The sequence below is a fragment of the Xenopus tropicalis genome, chromosome 7 (assembly GCF_000004195.4).
Source record: "Xenopus tropicalis strain Nigerian chromosome 7, UCB_Xtro_10.0, whole genome shotgun sequence".
In the NCBI taxonomy this organism is placed as follows: Eukaryota; Metazoa; Chordata; class Amphibia; order Anura; family Pipidae; genus Xenopus; species Xenopus tropicalis.
Genome location: NC_030683.2, coordinates 53,344,676 through 53,368,848, shown reverse-complemented (window position 1 = coordinate 53,368,848; position 24,173 = coordinate 53,344,676). Strand labels below are relative to the sequence as shown.

The 24,173-nt window shown below is 38.3% G+C and overlaps 1 protein-coding gene across 18 annotated transcripts in view; it reads left to right on the top strand.

Annotated features, from left to right (window-relative positions):
* zmiz1 (zinc finger, MIZ-type containing 1) overlaps nucleotides 1-24,173 on the top strand; it is a 227,222-nt gene that overhangs the window by 134,692 nt on the left and 68,357 nt on the right. For 2 of the 18 annotated variants that reach the window (XM_012966212.3, XM_018095300.2), the window contains one exon: nucleotides 11,478-11,531. The exons of the other annotated variants lie outside the window; for them this stretch is intronic. The gene's annotated coding sequence lies outside the window, so the exon portion shown is untranslated. The remainder of the gene's footprint in view (nucleotides 1-11,477; nucleotides 11,532-24,173) is intronic. 18 annotated transcript variants of the gene reach the window in all.

Genomic DNA, 24,173 nt, shown 5'->3' with positions numbered 1-24,173 from the left:
TGCCCTCCAATGTCTGCTATGTTGCAGGTTTTTAACCAGAAGGTCTTACAAATGGATAAACTGATATAATGATGATTCTAGAGATTTTGTTTCTGATAATGAGCTTTAAAGAAAACAAAAAGCATTAATATGATAAGGTGAGATGCTTTTCCTGTTATCTCCCAGCCGAACCCACCTAGGCCTAATATCCCCTCATTAACATATGACAAGTCAATAAAACATATCTTAATTGCATCATATCAACCCCCCATAATATTAGCTTAACTACTTATGGGTGAGGGGCCCCTCGGTAAAGTACAGTACACCAAACAGGTAGGTATCAATGTGAGACACTTAGAAATACACATGAGTACAGTACAAAACATCTACATAAGCTCCTCCCTCCAAGGATACCAGCTGATGAAATCGCACAACTTTACATAACATTCCTACTGTAGTAGTGACCCTAATAAACCTTGCAGACTCCAGTGTTTGGCATCCTCCTATTATTATGTAATATTGTACTAGTTAGCTTATAGCAGTCTCTTAATAATTTGCTTAAATATAGTACAACTACTACATTATGTAACCACAGGAAAAAAAATAGTGGGCCCCGCCAACCCACAGGATCTTTTCTCTCCATCCCCACCCCCAATAGCAGCTGCAAGGAGGATGAAGGGGGTATGCAGAGTGCATTGCGCACGGGGTGGGGGTGGGGGCTGGCATCAGTGGAGAAGTTGGCAACTGAGGTGAGGGGCTCCTAGGGTGGCAGCCCTGGTGGACCTTGGACACCCCAGTCCAACACCATGTAGACACATAATACATCATATAAATAAATTATGATCCCTCTGAAGTACCAATATGTAAGTTTTCCCTTTTGTTTACACATAGTACTCAGGATTGCTGAATTGTGTTGCTACATTTATGTTGTATTTACACTACATCTAACTAGGATACTGCTCATAAGGCCCACACATCATACTATACAAACAGCCTGTCAATCTGCATCAAGTTCTAAAGTAGTCACATGACTACATGTATTATGTATTAGTTGAACTATAGCTAAGCACATTATTAAGAGAGTGCTATCAGCTAACTGGTACAATATTATCGCTAGGAGGAGGACAGATATTGGAGCCTAAAAATCCTCTACAAAGCTTGTTAGGGTTACTGATACATGTAAATATGTAAACTTGTCCAACTTCATATTGCAGAAAAAATATGTGAATCAGCTGGTATCCTTGGAAGGAGGAGCTTATGTTGGATGGTTATGTGCTTTACTCATTGGTATATTATAAGTGACTCACATATACTGAGTTACATTACTACCATCAATATCTGTTTGGTATATTGTACTGTACAGAGGGGCCCCCACATGTGTGGTTATTCTGCTAATGTTAGGGTTTTTTTTTTTTTAAATAATACAGTTTATAACTTGTGTTTTATTTATCAGGGGTAAGATTGCTACCTGGCCAGTATTTTCCCAGCCTAGCTAGTAAAATACTAGGCAAGGCCAGGGCCAGTGTTTGGAATCTACCAGTCTCCCTGTCATTCTGCCTCCGGCCTACCCTCAACCTGCCCAAAATTTCTAGACAAGCCAGGTCATTATTGCCAATACACACAAGGTTCCTGTTGCTTGACCTCCAGCTTGTCCACCCATGTCACAGGTCCAACTCCTTCTGCATCACCACTCCTCCCCCTACATTGTTGTCTTACTCCCTCCATCTCACCAATTTGCCCATTATGGTCCTCCTCCCACCCCCTTACTTTGAGCAAAAATCTTTCTAAAATAAGGGGGCAAGCAATAAGGGGATATTGGACTTATTATAATGATGGGAATAGCTGACTATTTAAGGTATCATATGTATGTTATGAATGCTTTATTTTAAAATTCATATTTAGCTACACAATCCATAGAAACATCATAAGATCAGTTTTGTGCCACAGAATCAGTACAGCATTATATTTCTCATCCATCTGTAAGACATTTCATTTAAGAACCTGTAGTCTTTAACAGCCGTCCTTCTTTGTTAGGGCTCTGGCACACGGGGAGATTAGTCGGCCGCGGCAAAACTCCCTGTTTGCGGGCGACTAATCTCCCCGAGTTGCCTTCCCCTGCCATCCCACCGGCGAACATGTAAGTCGCCGGCGGGATGGCAGACGCGGCGGGGCGATTTCGGGAAATCGCCAAAAAAGACTTGCGAGTCTTTTTCGGCGATTTGGGCGAAATCGCGCCGCCGCGTCTGCCATCCCGCCGGCGACTTACATGTTCGCCTGTGGGATGGCAGGGGAAGGCAACTCGGGGAGATTAGTCGCCCGCAAACAGGGAGTTTTGCAGCGGGCGACTAATCTTCCCGTGAGCCAGAGCCCTTAATGGTTATCGCTATGCAGAACAACAGACATTATAGGGCACCCTCTATAGCAGGCCAGACAGTATATATGCACTAAGGAGGATGCAGGCATGTGGGCAGAGCTGGGAGCTTTTCATCTTGTTAAATAAAAACTACCAACAAATCCTTCTCTGTGTGTGGGGGGTGGGGTCAGCACTTTATAGAACCAATTAAAACCGTATTCATTTTGGTGAAATAATTAATTCTGTGCTATAGAATCTTCATTTTTGAAAATTTAGCTTGAAATATGCTAGCCAGTAACACCATTATATATTTTGTCAAAGTTTGGTTTTACATAATTCATTCTGTAAAAAACAATGCTTATTAAAATTTACAGAATTTGTAATATAAATATATCCTTTTCTACACAAGTTGATTTTGAGCTCAGAAATATGTCTTTTTTTATATTTTTTACCAGTGTATCTTGCCACACTGTCATTCTGTGTACTGGGGATTGTTTTTTGTATACAGAATTTATTTTTGTAGACAAAATGTACTTGGGACAAATGGCACCCCAGAGAACTGTGCATCATATTAGCAGCTTTACCTTATAATGGATTGTTAATTGTTAAATTGAACATTTAAAAAAAATTACATTTAGTTGTAGGTCTGAGCTAAATAGAACATCCTAAAAGATGTTATCCTGTCCCCATGCCTGCATAAGCAAGAAAACATCATCTCAATGCCCTTTGAAATCAATACATGAAATGGTGGAATAGTGTACTGAGTGCTTCAGTCATAACAAGATCAGTGAAAAATTATTGAAAGAAGGAACATAATAAATGGTGTGCCTTAGGTCGCTATAGCTTTTGCTTTTACAAATATAAAAGTATTCCTTGGCTGGCTGTTAAATTAGTATTTGCAATTAATATTTTTTCTTTTTACCCATGTAAGCTGGTTTGACTAATTTTTGGTAGGTAATATTTACCAAGAATTTTGTAAATATTAGGTGACGCCAAACTCTTTGTTGTAATAATTTTATTGAAATTATAATAGCATACTTACAGTAGACTGTCTATATTTAGCATTGTTTAATTATTTTGTTGCCTATTTTGCCTTTGAAAAATACCATAATGGGTTATAATGCAGTGTTGCAGACCTCTGTAGCACTCAGGGCGTTAACACATAAGTTTCACTTTCCCTTCTGTTTTCTGTAAATAATTATCACAAGTAGGTTAGAAATCCATTACAAAAACAAAGAAGAATCCGTAAAGCTCTACATTCTTTGATTTTTTTGTGAATTCTAAAGAGTTTGTTTTCCTAAAAATTTAGATTTGTGGAACCAAAAACCAGGTGATATCTTGTAACCTTCATAGATTAGTTTACAATAGGTACTATAATTTGTCTAATTTATGAGCATTTTCTTCAACTCTGAGAGAGGGGGGGAAAATGTCAGTTGGGGAGAAACTACTGATGTTTATTTTGGTTTCTTCTTTAAAGAATTTAAAAATATGCACTCTTCTGGAAGACCACCTTTTTTCAGTCTCCGGCTCCAAATTGTTTTGCTTTAAAGGACAATGAAAGATTAATATAAATTAAAAGTAAGTTTAAAGGCATTCTTTTTAAGTACTTACTGCATAGCTAAATTCCCAGATCCCTGCTTGCTTCTCTGAGATATGGTGCTGGCAGCCTACAGCAGTGTGAAGACTACACTGACATCACTAAAATATCTCTGTTCTTCGTGTAGGCTGCCAGCGGCAGCCTTCCTATTCTCTGAGCATGTGTGTAACTTGATCCTATCTCCTGTTCTGAGCTACACATGCCCACCAGCCAATCAGAAGCGGATCTGGCAGAGAAGAGGGGGGGAGGGAATGAAACACATGTGCAGTATGAAGCAAGGAGGGAAAGGAAGGGAGAATACCTTTTTAGAGATGGCTGCCTGTTCTAGAAAATGTGAAGTAAGTGTGACTGAGTAAATATTTGATTAGAGAGTGGTTGGCTGCCCTTAATTGTCATCAATTTAGTTCATCATTAATTTATTCATTTGTATTCCTTTATAGCACTACTATAACTAAACTCTTTATACAAGGCCTGTTAAGGATAAAGTTGACTCTTAGAGCTTAGAGTTTGAGAACAAGAGATAAGTGTGTTTCCCTGCAAGCGTGCTATGTTAGACACCAGATTCAAAGAGCAACTGAGGTTAATTCTGCTTTAGAGCTGACAGGGATAATCAGTAAAGAGAAAGGCAAGTGTTATGGATCCAAAAACATGCTGTGCATAGCACTAGTTGACAATAAGTAGAAAAAATTGTATTTTATTCATTGGCAGGCCCTATGGCTGCAGTAAGTTTACAATAAATAATAAAAAAAAAGTGTATGGCAATAATGATTTGATAGTGATCCATAGTGCTAATTTTATATATGTGCACATATTGCTGTACAGTAAAACAACACATTAATAAAACAATACTATAAAATGTAAATAAATACACATACTTTTAAGATTATGTGCAAAGTGTAAAAGAGACAAGTATAAGGAGTCCCCTTCCCAGTATAACAGATCCAGCTTTTGTGAAAACTAGTTTTCTCTGTGTAGCCCTAAGGAAATCTTGTACTCATTTGCTTATATTTGGTGCTACAGGAGTCCTGTGACTCCTTACTGTCTACCTGCTTCTCTGCAAGCACCTCTTTTCAGGCCGCCTTAGCCAGTTTTTTTGTGTCAGAGCAGGTTGGGGGATCACTAATGCAGAGGCTGCAGTAAAAATTGGATTATCGGCTTTTGAAGTTACCAGGACTGGATTTTTGCTGCCCCTGGTTACTTGCCAGTGGCAAGGCTCTTCCTGGTGGTCCAGCTCCAGTCTAGGAAAAGGTCCCCTATAGACTGGTGACTGAATGAACAGCAGGGAGCTGTATTATGAGTGTGGAAGTGAGCACCAAGTGACTTGTTAACCTTGTACATTATAGAAAAATAAAAAAGGACAAGTGGACTGGTATATGAACACATAGGAACCATAACAATTAAGCTGATGAATCTACTGTAAATGCAGCAGCTACCCTGTGATCTATCTCTGTAAATATATATACCTTAGTATGTTCTCTTTATCACTAAGAGCAAGCACTTGCAGACAGTATATTTATATGTACAGCAATGTCTTTAATTACTAGAACCATATAAGAAGAAAGAGTATTTGGGCTCCTGATGGGTAATCCTACTGGTATCTGTGGGTGGTAAGCTGATTCATCCTCCACTATAAAAGACAAAGGGTGAAAGTTGCATGTATTCACCCTTACAATATACTTATGAGATAAACATACTTAAAAGGACGATAAGTCGATTAAATATGTTGAGCTAATGGTTTGCCAGATCAAACAAAAGGTGTGATTTTAATCTGCAAAAATTTGTATATTTCAGTTGCAAAACTAGAACTGGGATAAACAAATAGTAGAGAGAAACATTTTGATTTAATATATCTGTACAAATACACCCATACAGTTTCACTGGCATTCTTAGGACTAATTAACTTCATATCAAAAGGAGCTAACCGTTTTCCTGTCACTAATATTTCAGTACAATGTGGTCTCATTACCAGTATTACCCAAGCAGACCAGCTTTTACTTCACTGACTGCTGTGTCTTGCAGCCAAAAAGCCTCCAAGGGTTGCCTGCTGCAGGTGCAGATTTTCTTTGGAAGGAAGTGGACATTTGGCCCTACTGAAGCGTGAGTAAACAGTCACAAAGTGCGCCCAGCACAGCTGTCACAAAAGCAGCAGCTTTTGCAAATATGGAACCCAGCAGAGAGAGTGATTGTATGTAAGAGTGGCATATCATCTAAATACTACTCCCATGAACACTTGGGTTTATATCCAGCTTATTTTTTGGGGGGTTATTCGCGGTAACATAAATGCAACATTGTAAATATACTTTATAACTAGGTTTTAAATTTGCTGTTTTTGGAGAAAACCAACAACCTTTACGTATGCTAATTTAATTTTTAAGGATATTTAGACTCCATCAACTGTTTGTTTTCTTTACCAAGACTGATTTTTTTGTTCATATGTGTGTATGTACATTTATACAAATTTTAAGACAAGATTTTTACGCTTCTGATCTCCAATTACAGGGATTTAGGGTGAGCATTTAACTTGAACTTGTGTTGAAAGCTGGTTCTCTTTTTTTTAATTGAATTTTTTGTGACGGTATATTTGTTTTCCTTTGGATTACTTTGCTTGTAAATAGTTAAATATGTAGCTGTGCCCCTCCTTTTTGTTGGCAGCTCAAGGATAGTGTGAATGTATTCTGCTTCCCTGGTTACTGGATGGCCATTGCTGGGTGTGGATCCAAATGTGCCGGTTATTTTCCATCTTTCAGGCTCAGTACTAAAATTCAGTGTCCTAGCTTCAACTTACCTTGTCTAACTGCAGCCATTTGTGCTGCTGCCCTCCCCTCTCTTAACAAATGGATCCGGAAGCCTTAGGTTTGCACACAGCTAAATACTTCAGCCAAGCGGGCATATCCGGATGCTGCATGATTAAATTAAAGTGGCATTGCCTTGAAAGATTGCATTTGTCTAGTCTTTGTCCTTCTCTTGCACAAACCATAGGTGCTTATTTATTGCCTAATCCTTTTTGTTTAAATATGCATTTGTGGAATAATCTTTGGTCGCAGTTTAAAATAGTATTAGTTGCAATAATATAATAAAATAATGAGGCCTTCACAGGAAAATATTTAAGTTAAAAGTACTGGAAATGAGTGTGTGTTGGGTTCATTTGTAGGCCCACTTCAAATTTCATTGTGCTGTAAATGCTAAAGTGATAAGGTAGGCTCTGCAGTATACTTACATTAAACACCTATGAGGTCTGAACAGATTCCAAAATCTGCTGCTTTAAGGCATTCAGTTGTGCAGCACAGTAAGGGGCTGATTTACTAAGACACGAATTCCGACCGAATTGGAAAAATTCCGATTGGAAAACGAACATTTTGCGACTTTTTCGTATTTTTTGCGATTTTTTCGGTGCCTTTACGACTTTTCGGAAATTATCGCGACTTTTTCGTTACCAATACGATTTGCGCGAAAAAACGCGAGTTTTTCGTAGCCATTCCGAAAGTTGCGATTTTTTCGTAGCGTTAAAACTTGCGCAAAAAGTTGCGATTTTTTCGTAGTGTTAAAACTTGCGCAAAACGTTGCGCCTTTTAAGTTTTAACGCTACGAAAAAAGCGCAACTTTTCGCACAAGTTTTAACGCTACGAAAAAATCGCAACTTTCGGAATGGCTACGAAAAACTCGCGGTTTTCCGCAAAAATCGTATTGGTAACGAAAAAGTTGCGATAATTTTCCGAAAAAATCGCAAAATACCGATCATTACGAAAAAAACGCAATCGGACGCATTCGGCCCGTTCGTGAGTAAGTAAATGGGCCCCTTAGTGTTGCACCTGTGCTTACTTGCAAAATGATGTCTGTACTAGACTATAAGGCTGATGCCACACAGGCGTATTCTCGGCAAGCCGAAAAATGATTGCCGAGAATATGCCCCGCTACTGTAAATGTAGCCTACCTTGTGCCTGCACCCGAATGAATGTAATACACTGGGGTGCAGGCTCATGTAGCCGATATCTGCCAAAAAACGCAAGACTTCATATTTTCGGCGGATATCGGCTGCGTGTGCCAGCACTGAGCGTATTTCATTCATTTGGGTGCAGGCACAGGTAGGAGCGTATGGCGCTATTTGTGGCATGGTAGCTCACTGATTAACATTAATTGGCTCCTAATACACTTGACCATATAGTGTTTGGGGATAGGGTAAGGATCAAATTTACCTTATTAACATTTTAAGCACATATTTATAAAGCGCAACTTATTACAACCTAGACTGATATTACTTAGTAAGATCCATGAAGGTATGGACTGATTATTTATGTAATGCACTGCAGAACATGTCCACTTTATATAGAAAGAATCATAATACATTGTAATATAAGATATGTTCTGTACCGCCATTTGTTTGCAGCTTTTGCTTACTGGAAGGCTTGATGGAATATACTTGGATATGCAAAATAAATTAGTCAATGCGCATTCTCACAGCTGATCTATGTGCTCTTTATCCTGGCCACTTTTAAGGTTTTATTTAATTCAGTGTATGGAAATTTACATAATGTAGTTCTATTGTTCTGTGAAGTAAAGTAGCAAAAATGTTTCTGCTGTAGAACTATTCACTACTACATGGGGAATATAACAGTTATGCTAACATAAACAACTCCCCTGTGACTTTGTCCTGCACCATTTCCCAATTTTTTTTAAATAGCATTTTTAAAAGATAACATAAAACCAAAGGGTTGAACTTCATGGACTTTGGTCTTTTTTCAACCCAACTAAATGTAACTACGTAATGGTGGGGAGAGGGGGTTGTAGAAGGGACCAGGGAAAGTATGCTACCAGTAGGAAGTCCCAAATGCATTAAGGGTCTGTGTCCATATGGCTGGGTTCTTGTTCTGTGGTGGATTTTTGGACAGGAGGTCCATGCGTTACAGATTTTGTTACATTTAGTGGAGCAGCCTCTGCCCTAGTATGTCAGTTTATGTATGGATAGGGCATTATTAATTTGCAAATATTTTTACCTTTTTTTAAATTTATATATATATTTTAAAGTAAAGGGCAAATGAAAGACTAACATATTTTTTTTGATGTTAGACTACAGCAGAACTAGTGTTGATGAAATTGTGTTACATTTTAATGGGCCCATCTTTCCTACTTTATTAAATTCCCCAATATGTGCTCTTGCTCGGAACCCAGATAATGCGGGTGATTTAATCATAACAGAGGTTGCACTGAGAGCAGAACAATAAAGTCATTAGGGTGTTCTAACATGAAATGAGACAATCGTCAGCTCTGAGCAGCTATGATTGCACTGAAGCCATCAGTTCCACACGGCCAGCTAATGAAAACAATGTAACAACCTTCATCCGCCGGTTTACATTAGGATTTAGGTTTAGCCCTCCGTGTTTGTGAGAGTTTGGATTTCTCTATTAAAGTAGCTGAGCTCCTAAGAAAGATATATTGGAATTAAAGTAGGGAAGCTCGCCCTCTGAACTTTTACTTCGGAACATTTATTTCCTAATTTATAGAAAGAAGATGTACTGTTCCTTGCGCTATGATTTGAAAAAGTCTGCAAGAAAGTGGCTGCAAGAATGTATCTGGCTGGAAGTTACATTTCTGTTGTGTGTGTTCTTTGAAATAAACAAATCGGAATCATTATTTATAACAGTGCAAAAAAAAGAGCTGTAAAGTTGTGGAACTTTCTACCTGAAGTGGGTGCAGTGGAAAATACAATAGATAGCTTTAAGAGAGAGCGATGTGTAAATATTCAAGACTACTGATATTAAATACTCTTAGGGGGTATATTTATCATGCTGTGTAAAAAGAGGAGTAAAACATCACCGGTGATGTTGATCATAGCAGCCAATCAGATACTTTGCTTTGATTTTCTAACTGTTGAAATCTAATTGCTGATTGGTTGCCCTGGGCAACATAGCCGGTAATGCTTCACTCCACTTTTTACACAGCATAATAAATATACCCCTAGTACACCATTGATTTAAGGATGTGTACAATTTAGAGGGCATGTCAACACAAAAATAAAATTATGCCTAATAAAGAAAAAATAATAATACAAAAATTATTTGTAGATGTGATTGCTATTGAACCTGGTGGCTCTAAATTTTGCAACATTGTTAAAAAAAAAGTTATAACCAGGAGGTAAGCGTATGCTGCTTTCAATAGCAATTACATTTACTTATAACTTTCAAAACACTGAAATTGGTAATACATGCATATTGGGAAGTTGCTTAGAAGTATGTTTTCTTAAGTTGTTTAAAGAAAGTAGATGTTTTCCCTTTCTGGGGAATATTGGAGACTATTTCAGATGGCTTCCTTTTGCCTTCCTCTAGATCCAATAGTTTTGCGGGAAAAACTTAAGCAAGAAGTTGAGCTTGACTTGACAGATGTGTTTTTTTTAGCCTTACTTAATATGCATAAAGTGGGTGAGTACAAAATGGCTATTAGCTGGTATACAAGGTAACAGTGGAAACAGAGAGCACTTTTTACTGTATTGGTTGTGTAACTAAGCAGCAGAAAAGTTCTAGTGAGCTTCTAGTGAGTACAAGGTGCACTAAACATGCACTAAAGTTTAATGACCATTAGAGCTAGAAATCACTATGACAATTTTATAGTAACAGAGACAAAATTTGCTCAAGTCTAGTAGCAAAAAGCCAACCACTGCCTTTTTTTGTGCAGAAAAAAAAGTAAGCCTAATACGGCAAACTTCGCTTTGACGTTGCATAGAAAAGCTCTAAACATTGTGGCAAACCGGAAAACCATAACAATCTACAGTGATCTTTTTGAATGTAGTAAAGTTGTGGGATATGGTGAAATATCTAAGCTATATCTCAAATAAAGTTTGCTGATCAACCACTGAGACAATAAAACTTTTATTTTGCAACACCCCTACATATGGTTAAGCAATTCTTGTAGCATATAATGTTAACTAATGTTTGGTTGTTTAACTATGTGCCATTTTTCCATATTCGAGATATATACTGTACATATTTAGTCAACCCTGGAATGTATCTGGTAGACTTTGGCAGCTTTAATCCAGATATATTGATGTAAGGTGTACCTGAAGGTTCAGATATTGATACTATCATTGTTTTATATTTTTCACTTTGCTAGGAAAGTAAAGTTATTGTGTGCACACAAAATGTTCCCTGTTTGCATCTAGGATTTGCCTAGTTCTAATCATATTGGATGATAATGTTGTATCCTATGCACATATTTAGCTAGTTGCTAAACTGAAATGTAACCCCCTCTTGTAAATCTTTCTCAGTAGACAATATTTTCTTGTAAAATCTCCTCCTAAGGAGGAGGAAGACACACTTGCACTATTGTCACCTAAAAGTAAAAATATGGCTGTAAGTCAGTGGTTTCAGGTGGCAATTCTGTAGATCTGAAATAGTAATGTAGCTAGTTGTTCATTAAAACTAGAAGTGATTCTAGTGATTCTAGCTTCTAGATTTTTTTTTTTCAAAGTAGCAGCAGCAGCACACAGTCTAAAGAATGCAACATAATCTATCACTTGTCTGATCTGTTTTTCTTGTTTCTAATTACCTCCATGTGCAGGAAGAGAATGAGCTGCTGGTATTTGCACAGTACAGCCTTCTGGGAAGGTTAAAGGTAGGAAATATGAAATGAAGAATACATTTCCTGTTTGCTGCCATTTGTAAAAATATAGTTGTGGTGGGTTCTGAGATTGGCTTTCCATGTACTTTTGAATAAAAGTAGTCTATTGTTTCTGTTGTAAGGCATTATTTAACCAAAGGGCATATAAACCCTCTGCGTAAGTGCAGTTTACTGATAGTGCTCTTCTAAGCATGTTTTCAGTGTATTTAACATATTATTTGCCCTTCATCGTATAATATACAGTATAAGCCTGAAAGCACAATCATGCCAATGGTGGCCTCTGGTGTAGTGATCCTTTTTATGGGAAAAAAGAACATCTCCCTATAACACCCTCTACTTTACTTGTAAAAAGTAATCATGTCCCCTCACAAGTGCCTTTTTACAGAGAAAACAACCCCAACCTTGACAGTCTAACATCATTGTTTAAATCTTCCATCCCCTTTACAAGTTTAGTTGCACATCTCTGTATTCTCTTTAGCTCATAAATATCCTTCTTAAGGACTGCAGCCCAAAACTGCACTGTATACTCAAGGTGAAACCCATTATATATATATATATAAGAGGCAAAATTATGTTTTCATCCCTTGAGTCAATGCACTTTTTTATGCTAGACAACACTTTACTTACTAGTAGCCACAGAATGGCATTGCCTTTAATTACACATGTTATCTACAAAAATCCCCAAATCCTTCTCAGTTATGGATCCCCCAACACACTAGCATGTAGTGTGTAACACGCATTTATATTACTTCTACGAAAGTGCATAACTTTGTACTTTTCACTACAATTACCCTCATTTTCCAGTTTGCTGCATAGTTTTCCAATTATGTCAAATCACTTTGTAAAGTGGCAGCATCCTGCATGGTACTTATAGTTTTGCACAATTTAGTATCGTCAGCAAAAATAGAAACCATACTTTCTATGTCCACCGCCAGATCATTAATAAACAAATTAAAAAAAAAAAAGTAAAGGACCAAGTATAGGCCCCATGCGGTATTCCACTAATAACAATGGCCCAAATAAGAGAAAAAAATGTTTAACTTCAGTGTTTATATGACAAAAATTCACAGGATTTTTAGGATTCGGATTTGATTCGGCCGAATCCGAATCCTGCGAAAAAGGCAGAATCCTGAACCGAATCATGGATTCCATGCATCCCTAATTAAATTAGTCTGGCAAGATCTGTTACACATAAAACCAGGCTGGCACTTACAGTATAGTATTGTAATTTGCAATGTATTCAAGTACCCTATCCCTTATTACCCTTGCAAAAGCTTTACTACTACTAATGTCAAACTAACAGGCCTATCGTTTTCAGGCTGAGAACAGGATCCCTTTTTAAATAAAGGAACCACATAAGCAATGTGCCAGTCCCTCAGCATTTCAGACCTCAAATAATCCTGAAATCACCCTTTAGTGTTGAATGCAATTTAATGAAGCAAATAGCCATGTTTTTTACTTACATAATGTTTTTTTTTACTTTGACAGAATACCAGTATAATTGCAGATGTGTCTAATGTGACCACCTCATGCTGTTCTTTTATGTATGTTGGAATAATATCACTTCCAGCATGCAGCATTAATAATTACAATTCACTTGACACAAGTCAGTTTTGGTTATTGCTGCAGCCCACTAAGGGATCACTGCAATTACTACCATGTCCAGACTGAGGGTTTCATAGCTCCTTAGCATGAACTTTTATTCAGAACAGGCTGGACAGGTGCATTGGTACTCCCAATGCTAGGAGTATCCATGGGCAAAGCTCCTTTTGTGGATAGTATTATGTATAATGAATAGTAGTGCACACTCAATTTTGCTTTCAAATTAGTGCTTTGTATGTGCTGTTGTACTGCACTTCCATGTAGGACTGTCAGGAACCTTGCACATTCAGTTTTCTATAATGTTAGAGAGTTAGTACAAAGTCAGAAATGTCAACTTAAAGATTCTTCAGGAGTCATGCTATTTTGTACCCTTATTTGGTCTTCTGTAGGGTTGGCAAAGAAATGTCTGACTGGACATAAGAGAGAAGGGGGGGGGAATAAGTTATTGATGCAAGTGTGCAGCTCAGGCAAGTATAAGGTGAATAAGGGCCAGGTTTAGGACATTGTTGGTTAGCTGGGAGAAAGATAGGGGCAGAGAGTAACTTGGTGTTGACTATTATAAGGCCTAGGTGAAAAAAGCTATGGCATTGTATCAGAAGGTTGCTGCAGTGTGCCTTTGAACTTCCATTCTCAAAGTGTTAATTTGTTTGAGTCTCTTATTGCAAGGTATCTGATCAAAAATCACAAGTAATAATGTTCTGTCCTTGAGCATGCCACAGATAAACATGATATTAAGTGCTGTGCTTTGGTTTTGATTCACTCTCTTGATTTGCATGTTAACTGGTAGGCAACCTTATATATGCAAGCGCCAGGACAACAAATTGGACAGAACTTACATTTACAGCACAACTTTAAAAAGGGAGTGTCTAGAATCCTTTAAAAATAAGGCATTATACCTTTGTGTGCACAAATGGAGGAAACATTGGTTGCAGTGCTTGTACTTAAAGAAAAGGAATTTTGGGAATGAATTCCAAAGAGCTCCAAGAAAATCCCATTTACATGGGTTTATCCTATAAGCTAACTGGGTATTTAAAGCAGAAGTCAGGATAATAGCTGATCAGATTCCCAACTACAGACCTGTTTCGCCCTTCTTGTGTGGATTCACAAACAAATCATTAGGGTTGAGGAGACTGCCAAATGGAATTTTGGGAATGAATTCCAAACATATATCTAGAAATGTTTGTTAAAATCCTGACTTGCTTTAACAAATGCTGACATAAATGAATGGCTGAGAACTGCTGCAACCATATATTAACTGCTCTTACTTGTGTAGGTATAAAGCTGAGATTAGGCTTACTGCCGTTTAGAACTAACTGGTCTTAAAGAGTTCAGTCCAAATCCACAAAAAAACACAGTTCTTTGGGTTTATGTGCAGGTATCTCATATCTAGTACTTTTTCTTCTTGCTCTTTTTCCCTTCTCTTTGCTTTTTTGTTTTTTTTCCCTTCTCTCTAAAACTCATCTAAATGGAAAACACATTGTCTTCATTATGTGCCTGTATTGAATGAAACAAGTTGCCATGGAAACAGCCATCTGAGGCCTGGCTGATTCTAGGCCAGTGAATGGGGTATAAGCGAATGCAGCACCTTCCTAACCAGAAGGGAACAATCGCTATTCATTCAAGCCAGGTTTAAGATCAGAAAATCTTGTTAGCAAGAAAAATGTAGATGAGTGTGTCAGCTGCTTAAAAAAAAACAAGCAGAATCCCATTTATTTTATGTATTTATTTTTTTTTTGTCATTGGTTTTATTATTGTTACATCATTTTTCTGATACCCTTTTTGGGTCAATCATATCTCTATCTATTTTTTTTTATTTATTTATTTTTAAATATCCATAACTTTTGAGGTGAAAAATAGGAAAATACTTTATAAAATGGCCATTTTTCCATTATATAAGGTTGACTTGTAGCCAGTTTGTATTTCAATTATTTCAATTGTGGTAGTGCTCAGCAATGCCCTGCAAAGTGTCATGTTGATGAATAAACTAGAAGAAATTTCTCGTTAGTTGTTAGAAACAGCAGCTTTCTTTAATTTCCAATAAAATTACAGTGATAAAGTCACAAATGCACAATATGCATTATGAATACATGTAATGAATAAGTAAGGGCCGCCATCAGTAATGGTGCCCCATGCTATTAAGTTACCAGGGCCCTTCCCCTTAGTGGCCCTAAATACTAACCTGCTAGTTGCCAGGACCCATGAGTTGCGGACCTTGCCAAAAAGTTAAAATAGGGCCATGATACACACGCCTGATTCACCCCAGCCACTGTAAATTAATGACAAAACCCTGTCCCTCATACACCAAGCCCTTCCCACTTGTCCACAAGCCCTGTCCCATTTGAGGCTTGTAAATCTGATCTTTCAATCTCAGGGGCTTCCTCTAACATCAGGCCCCTGAGTACATTGACCCCTGTACCACCCTGATGGTGATTGGTAGTCTTTTAATATTGAAAATATTGTTAAATAGCTTTTAAATTTGTTCATTTAAAAGTATTTTTTCTTAATGTCTGTAATTGTTTCTCTGTTTAACCTTTTATGTGCTACTCAACATATAATATATTGTGTTGACAAGAATGTGCCATTGCCACAAATTCTTTTAGTTTTTGGGTTTCTTTTCATATGTGCTGTACCACATGTTTACTAGCAATATTAGCTATAACAAGAATAAAAGGTCCTGACATAGAAGGTGTTAAAGGAAAAAAGTTATAAAAATACTTCATTTTTGTTAGCACATGTTGTTGTTTGTACAGTAGGTACACAGCAATGCTGTGTATAAGGCCATGCGCAAAGAGGGAGACACAGATTGCTATACATAAAGATATAAAAGCAGAGCAAAAAACATTTAGTAACACTTGTTAAGAGACACAGAAGAAATTAAGTCCTTTCCCCAAAGACTTGTATATGGCACCAGGTTATTCTGTATAGTGAGGGTAGCAATATGGGAAGCTGTATGGGCACTGTATCAGTGTACTGTCTTGGGCTTATTTACAACACGCCTTTCCACTTGTCTTTGCGAAAATGTGAACAACCCATTTGATTTAAATATAATGTTGACAATATGCTGCAAGAACCACCAGTAATGCACATACCACAGGTTGATAATGTAATCTGTGACAGTGTGGAGACATTGAGACATGACAAATATGATTAGAGACTGTCAGGGTTTCATTATTTTATATTTTTATTCAATATTTTATGGACTTTTGTGTACCATAGTCATTTCATAGGTATAAAAATAGAAATCATTCTTAGTCAACCTAAATCTTTGTAAAACAAAAATAGAATGAGAACTGCAAGTAATGTCATTATAAGCCAGGTCACTAAGTTATTAGTAAATTAAAATGTGGATATACCAAGATTCAGGCAATAAGAGAAATATATTGTGAGACGTATGCACAATTTATTTAATGTCTTGTTGACCTTTTTCAAGTAAGCACTTGTTTTACCTCTGTTTCACTTCTCTGTAAGGTGCCCAAGTTAAAATACGACAGAAATGTAAGATTGTCTCATGTCGCATAAATATATGACCTGTGACAAAAGTGACTTACACTTTTTATATGTCGCAATCAAACAATACATCATTGTGACATTTGCGGAGTTGTAATCAAGGTGCCTTTGCTAGAATGGAGAAAATGATCAAGCCAGTGGCTAATTATAGAAACACACACATGCACAGAAAAAAACATTATCTTGGGAGGCACAAGGAGAAGATGGAATATGTCAGATTGTAATTAATTCTGCTCCCTGGTCTCACATTGTCGGTGTGCGAATGCAGGGTGCTACCAGAGAGAATACATAATTAGGAGACACATACTACTGACAACAGAGACCTCACATCTGGAGCAGTAGTGCTCTTCTGACATTATTACTGAGAATGAGTGCAGGTATGTTCATCCTGAAATGAAAACTATCATTACAGCTGTGCTACATCATTAAGCTGGCCTGGCTATCATTAACAAGGAATATACCCACACCATTTTGCTTTCAGTTTGCTACCAGAGAAATCCTTTGAGAATTTTAAAACTTTTAATTGACAAAAATTGGAAGCAAGATGGAGTCCACGTGTTTTTCATAAATACTAACTTTTTTATAAGGCATAATTTTTTTCAGTAAGTTCTGTCCCACAAATAATGTCAGATAAATTGTAGACCCCCATCTAGAAAAAGTAGACTGTCAGTATAAATTTAACAACTAACATTTTATTTTTCAAGCTGTAAATTTATGGAGAGTTATGCAGCATTTCAGTCACTCATAGTGTTTTGCTTATGTTCTATATGTTCTAATGTTATTGTAAGCACAAAGCTTTATGCAATGTCTAATTAAACTGCAGTACATTATTTGGTGTATTTCCATGTTGAAACCCAGCCCAATCATGAGCACAATACACTGTTTTTTCTGTATTAAGGTGGTAACATGTGGGTTGACAGCAGTAAATCAAATGCTCTTCAATCCTCATCTGCCTGTGCACCATGAACTTACCAGCATAGTGTATCAGCACGGCCCTACCTGTCAGTGCAGACACTATGGTGTTAAGCATTCACCTCCGGAGGCAGAACAGAAGAAGAAGAAACTTCTCGGCTCCACCTACTCCCTATATGCCAGTGCTCCTCCTTTCCCCTTCAGTTTTTTTTCAGACCATTTTTCTTTCTTTTTCTTTTTGGTTGTTTTTAATTTATCTTTAGAATTTTTTTATTTGGATCTTCAGGTCCAGATGCACACCACAGGTCTGCAGACCATACCTTCCCCACCCCACCTCCACTGGGAATTTACATGCGGCACTTCCATGGCTTATATGCCACTCCACAGGACTGGCAAAGCCATGCAGGAGCCTACTATTGGGACAGCAGCCATCTCCCAGAGATCGGTGCTGTACCGCACGCATGCGCCTCTCCAGGAAATGCATCTCACCGGAACATGAACTAACTGGCACGCATAATGTCACACAGGACGCACGTATACGCGCCACTCGCTGCGCGCCCGTCACGCCTTCATCTCTCTGCTTGGGGCACATGCACAATTAAATGTGCCCACATCAGACAAACCGTCAGCACACAGGACGGAGGATCTATCGCTCATAAGGCGGGCCCTCATCAGACAGACCCTCAGCACACAGAATGGAGGATCTATCACTTCACTATCACTATCAGTCAGTCTTTTACCTGTCCTAAGAAACACAAATCACATGTCTTTCTGGAAAATAATTCTTCTGACACAGGTGACATCTGTGAGACAGATAGCAAATCAGAATTGGGTGAGGTATTAGCAACACAGATACAGATGATTCAGGAAGGGATCAGCATTACCATTCCATTGCAGGCCCCGACACAGCCAAACGGCTACTTTGAGAGATGTTGGCTACATTGGAGATCAAGGATGAGAGAGCAGCTGCATCAAATGCCGATAGGGTACAGGGTGTTCAATCCAAAAGGGCCAGAGCCTTCTCCATCTTCAAATCTATATCTCGGCTAATTGAAAACGAATTGATCACCGCCTTTCCCTGACCCAACGCTTTCTCACTACATGGCGGCATCTCTGGAAGCATTACCATTCGGTTGCTTCCACATGAGGTGCTTCCAGAATCATTTCCTAAAACACTGAAACAAGGATCATTCAAACCTGTCCCAAAGGATTCCGATTACAAGAATAGTCCTTCAGTCTCTCAGGTGGTGGACCTATTTCCACAACCTAACCTAGGCAGGAAATGGGCCTTGCCACCGAGGACAGTCTTCCCACCACACATGTCAATGTCCTGGAGATCAGGACCATATGGAATGCCATCTCCCATTGGTCCCAGCACCTGAAGGGCCAGTCCCTCCGCGTGCAGTCAAACAATCCCATGTCCCCGCAATCTCGGCAGTCTTCATACTGGAAGTCCAAAACTGGGAGGCAGACTCTCAGTCAACAACGGATAGCTCATGGAGAGTGGGCACTCCATCCGGAGATATTAGACAAGATCATGGCCGGGTGGGGAAGCCCGGACATAGACATGTTAGCATCCCAAAACAACTACAAGGTACCTATGTACTGCGCCAGGTTGCGGGATCCAGGGGCATCGTGCGAGGATGCTTTAGTCATACCCTGCTCTTACAACAAAGTCTACGCGTTTCCTCCACTGGCCCTCCTTCCACGGATAATCCACAAGATTCAGCAGGAGCATACAGTGACCATCTTAATTGCCCCAGATTGGCCCAGACGGACCTGGTATGCAGATCTCAAAAACTAAAAATATTGTGGAGGCTGACTCAAGGCCCAATAAAACACAACAATCCGGTGATGTTATATTTGACGACCTGGCCCTTGAAATCGACCTGTGGAGCTCGATGGGTTTCTCAGAACCAGCCATCAACATCATGCTGAAAGCCAGGAAGCTCACCACTACGAAAGTCTGTTACTGGACTTGGAGGACTTTCATTGCTATGACTCAGCACACACACCATGGAGACAAGCATCTACCCAGACGGCCATAGAATTCCTCTCTAAAAGGTTTCAATTCTCTCCAACTTCAACATCAGTGGGCTAGGTAACCAGATATCATTCAGTTTCTGCAAGGCATAGATAGGGCCAGGCCACCATACAGGGACCCTACACCACCCTGGGACCTTAATATAAACAGCCTTACAAGGTCCTACTTTCAAACTGCTAGGCTCTTGTAACTTAAAATTACTTACTTGGAAAATGGCATTTCTGATAGCAATTACTTAAAAAAACAGGTGTCTGACATAGCAGCACTGTCACACAAAGAGCCCTGGCTTATCTTGCATCAAGACAGAGCAGTTTTCAGAACAATTGCATCCTTCACACCTAAGGTGGTCTCTCCCTTTCATATTAATGAGGAGATTAATCTCCCTTCTCTGTGCCCTCAACCCACTAATGCCAAGGACCTTCATAAGTTAGATTTAGTTAGGGCAATTAGGTTCTCAGGTCACTTATGGGGTGAATAAATGTTCCCCAGCGTCCAAATGTACTATAGCCAGATGGCTGGTGAGTGCAATAAATTATGCATATGGCCCCATTTAGTGTCAAGGGGCACCCTACCAGAGCGCTTAGTACCTGTTGGGCGCTATACAACTAAGCCACACCAGAGCAAATCTTTAAGGCAACCACTTGGGCATCCCTCTCTACATTTGCAAAGTTTTATAGACTCCAGGTCTTCCATTCTGCACCAGCAGCCTTTGGCAGAAAAGTCCTCCAGGCAGCTGTGCAGCATTAAGGGTTTGTTTTTTTACTGTACCCACCCTAGACAAGCACCAGTTTTATGACGTCCCCATAGCGTACTGACAGTATGGGCCATCTATAAAAGGATTTTCCAGTAAGTTAAAAATCCTCCTTTTCTACCCTGCTGGATCCCTCAACCAATCGGTACATCCCCATTCATATATCAATAATCATATGGATCTTTTGTAAGGTGATATTGGCACATTTATGGTCAGATTTATTTTTATCTACCATCAAAATATTTTTTTTTAAAATCTTGTAAATGCACCATGTTATACTTACATACAAAATTTCCATTTCCAAAGTAGATAGTGAACATCCCTACTTGTGCTGTTTTACCTCTGTCCTTTGCCAGCCAAGGATCCAACTTTTTATGTAAGTTCATGTTTCACTTAAGTAGGCCCAGTGCTTGTGCTTTCAACAGCAAGACAAAACTATGAAGGATTCCAGTGCAGGAATATTTTCAGATTCCTTGCTTTACAAAAAAAAGTGTAACATTTTTCATATCTAGACTTTAGGGAACCTGTAAGTATCTGGTCCCCAGTATATCTGTTGGAACAATGATATTTGACCCTTATACTAGTGGACCCTTCTAATAACTGTCTTCTGGTTGTCCACTGGCATAGCCTCTAAACACCACTAGTTACTGGTCTTTTTCTTAAACTTGTTGTGAAATGCTTTCTGCTTCCTGGGATGAAATCATGAACATGGTGGCACAAATATGTGATATTCAGAAGCTGTCGGATAATTTTAAGCTATAGTGCAAGCAGACTTTTTTCATTTATCAAAAGGCAAATAAAAAGTTCTTCCTAAAAATATAGTTCTCTTTCTTATAACCTGTATATGCTACCAAAAGAGCTAATAAAATCAGCTTTCATTTATAATAGGCATAGGTCTGTGAATGGGAAAGATTTTGCTACGCAATGGTGAAACAATATTTTTGTAGACATAAGTGAGGCAATTCATTTATAAAGAGAACAATCATAGTGGCAGTAAAAAAGCAGACACGCTTGATTTGAGCATGTTATTGCAGTGTTGCTAGTCTTATGTTTACATTTGCTATAGGGGCAATATAGTCTTGGCTCATCATGAGAAAAGCAATCACCTTTTAACTTTTTTTTATAAAAAGAAATCTTTCTTTAATATACTGGATGTAAGGGGACCCCCTGTTGTAGAACTTGCTAAGAAACTCCCATGTGTTAATTGGAAGAAATATGACTCGTTACTTTGCTTTCGTCTGTGAGTACTGCTTCATACACTTGAGAGTAAACCAATGAATTACAACATGATTACATGATAGTACCTAATTAATTAACTCTGTAATTAATATGCAACTGCCACTTAATCTAAAGTACTGCTTTAAAAAAAAAATGCAGCTGTTGTGAATCGGTTCTTCTTGGAATATTCTGAGAACGAAAAAAAAGATACCTCCTTGAAGGGTATGGCTGGGGTTGTTAACAAATTAAATGTCCTTATGGTTTCCTAAGTTCTCACATATCTTCCTTCTTTCTGTCGCATCTTTTTCTTATTTCAGACGTTTTTTTTCCCAACATTTATTTTCTTCTATTACCTCTTAATACTCTTGGACTTCCTCTATGTTTTTACTCTTTATTTACCCTGTATTTTCCAGCTATACCCTTTATTACTGGCATGTAGTGTTCTACTACAGTTCTTTTTTTATTCTTTAGTGAAAGGTAAAATGATTTGTTTCTATGGTGCCTCTTTAGGTCCCCACACTTTGGTGTTGTTTTGATCTATTTACATAAGTCTTTGGATTTAATGTCCATTAAATCAGAAATCCTTTTTGTTTATGAAATGCGGTTTATTCATTTGATATCAGGGTGTTGGTTTTCTTTATTTATTCTTTAACCATACAGATCCACAAATCCAGTACTTGAATAAAAATAGGTAGAACACGCATGTGGCTATCATTGTGCACTGTTATACTGTATGTTTTTATTGCTTTGGTTCTGCAGTGTCATCTACAAAATGTGGAATTTATCAGGTTGTTTGAAAACTATACACTTATATACTTAACAGCAGTTTTCCTAGATGTAAGTGTTCAGATCGTATCACTGCATATTGGATTGCTTCTTAACAGTTCCTTAAAAGTTTTCCATACAGTAAAATGGTTAATCCACATTCTTGAGAAGGAGAGATGTGGAGACAATGAGCGGATGAATGGAACTTTTTTCGGCCGTAGTGGGGCTTGAAATTTGTGTGGTCAGGGCAGTAGTTAGAATGACTGTGCATGATCTGCAAGCTTTTAGGTATGGATCATTTACTTGAAGCTGTTACTGCTGTGGGAGGATTAGCATTTTTGCCTGCAAGCTATCTTTAATAAACTGATAGATCAGTTAACTTTGCTGTGGGTCTTTCAGTATTTATTCTTGTTCATCTGTCTGCAACTGGGGAGGAGAGAGAAGAAATGCACCCTGGGAGGGAGGGTGAGTGGGAATATGTAAGCTAGAAAGATATTAGGAATAACATGTAGAAAAAGGGCCCCTCTTCAGCATTATACAAATCTTTTTCCAGCGCAAGAGGGGATCCCACCTCTACTCTTTAAAAGCTTGCACACAACAGTTGTTTTTCACTATCTTTTATTTAACCATTCCCAACACGTGGTGGGGGCTGCATGGCATTTCCTATACATCCCCTGCTTGCTGGCCATAAAACTCTTTCAGCTCTTCTTTAAACACAGCTACAGATGTGCACAGTGACAAACCAATTTCTGTGCTTCACTGATATTCCTCCCTGAGGAGGAGAGCCGGAGTCTCACACAAGCTGTCATCTCTCCTGCATCTTCTATTTAAAGCTATCATAACACACAATAAAACCCTTTCTCTGCATTGGCTGGGATGGTTTTGGATACATTTTATTTCATTGATTAATGTACTCATACGTCATTGCACTACAATGCATAATTAATATACAAATACATAGGGGCACATTTACAAATGCACGAACACTCGGAACACGTAAACATTTGAACGCTCCGAGTGTATTTGCGCCAAATTTTTCGCTGCTTGCACAACTTTGTCAACTCCCACATGACTTTCATACGCTTGCGTGAAAAAATCGGAAAAGTTTTCCCGCTGTTTACAATCGTTTGGTACGAACATTTTTCCCATTCAGGATTCGAACTCGTGATTTGATAAATCTGCCCCGTAGAGTTTGTCTCTAAACATCAGCAAACTGACAGGAGGAAAATGAGCGAAAAAAGGGAAATAAGATAATTCTTTTTGTGCAACTAAGCACTGTAAGAGGGTAATGTAATAAAAGTTGCATCATGTCCAGGAATCCATAGCAACCAGATGCTTGTTTTTAAACTTGACTAAGAAACACTACTTGGCCCCACTTTGAGGACGTATAACAAGGTTATAGACCAGTGAAGACATTAATGTACCAGGCATTCAATCATGGATTCTAAATTATGTAGTAGGGCAACAAATAAGTGTTGTGAGACCTTCAAATTGGGCTTTCAAATTGGGCTTTAGTAGCGTAAATTGATTACCCTAAGTAGTTGTTCTTCTGAGTTTAAGAATTGACTGCTGCATATAATAATCATTTAGGGGCAGATTTAGCAAAATGTGAGTTTAGGGTGTAATACTTAATAACTCAACAACTTTCTATTCATTCTCATAGGATTTTTAGTATTTATCAAATGGTGAGTTCTAACTTTCACCCCCTGATAAATATGCTTCTAAAAATCCTATAAGAATAAATAGCGTAAAGTTTGTATGTATTAAACTCACATTTTGATTAATCTGCTCCTTAATGTGCCTGACATGCTTTCTAAGTAAGTACCTTAAGAGGACA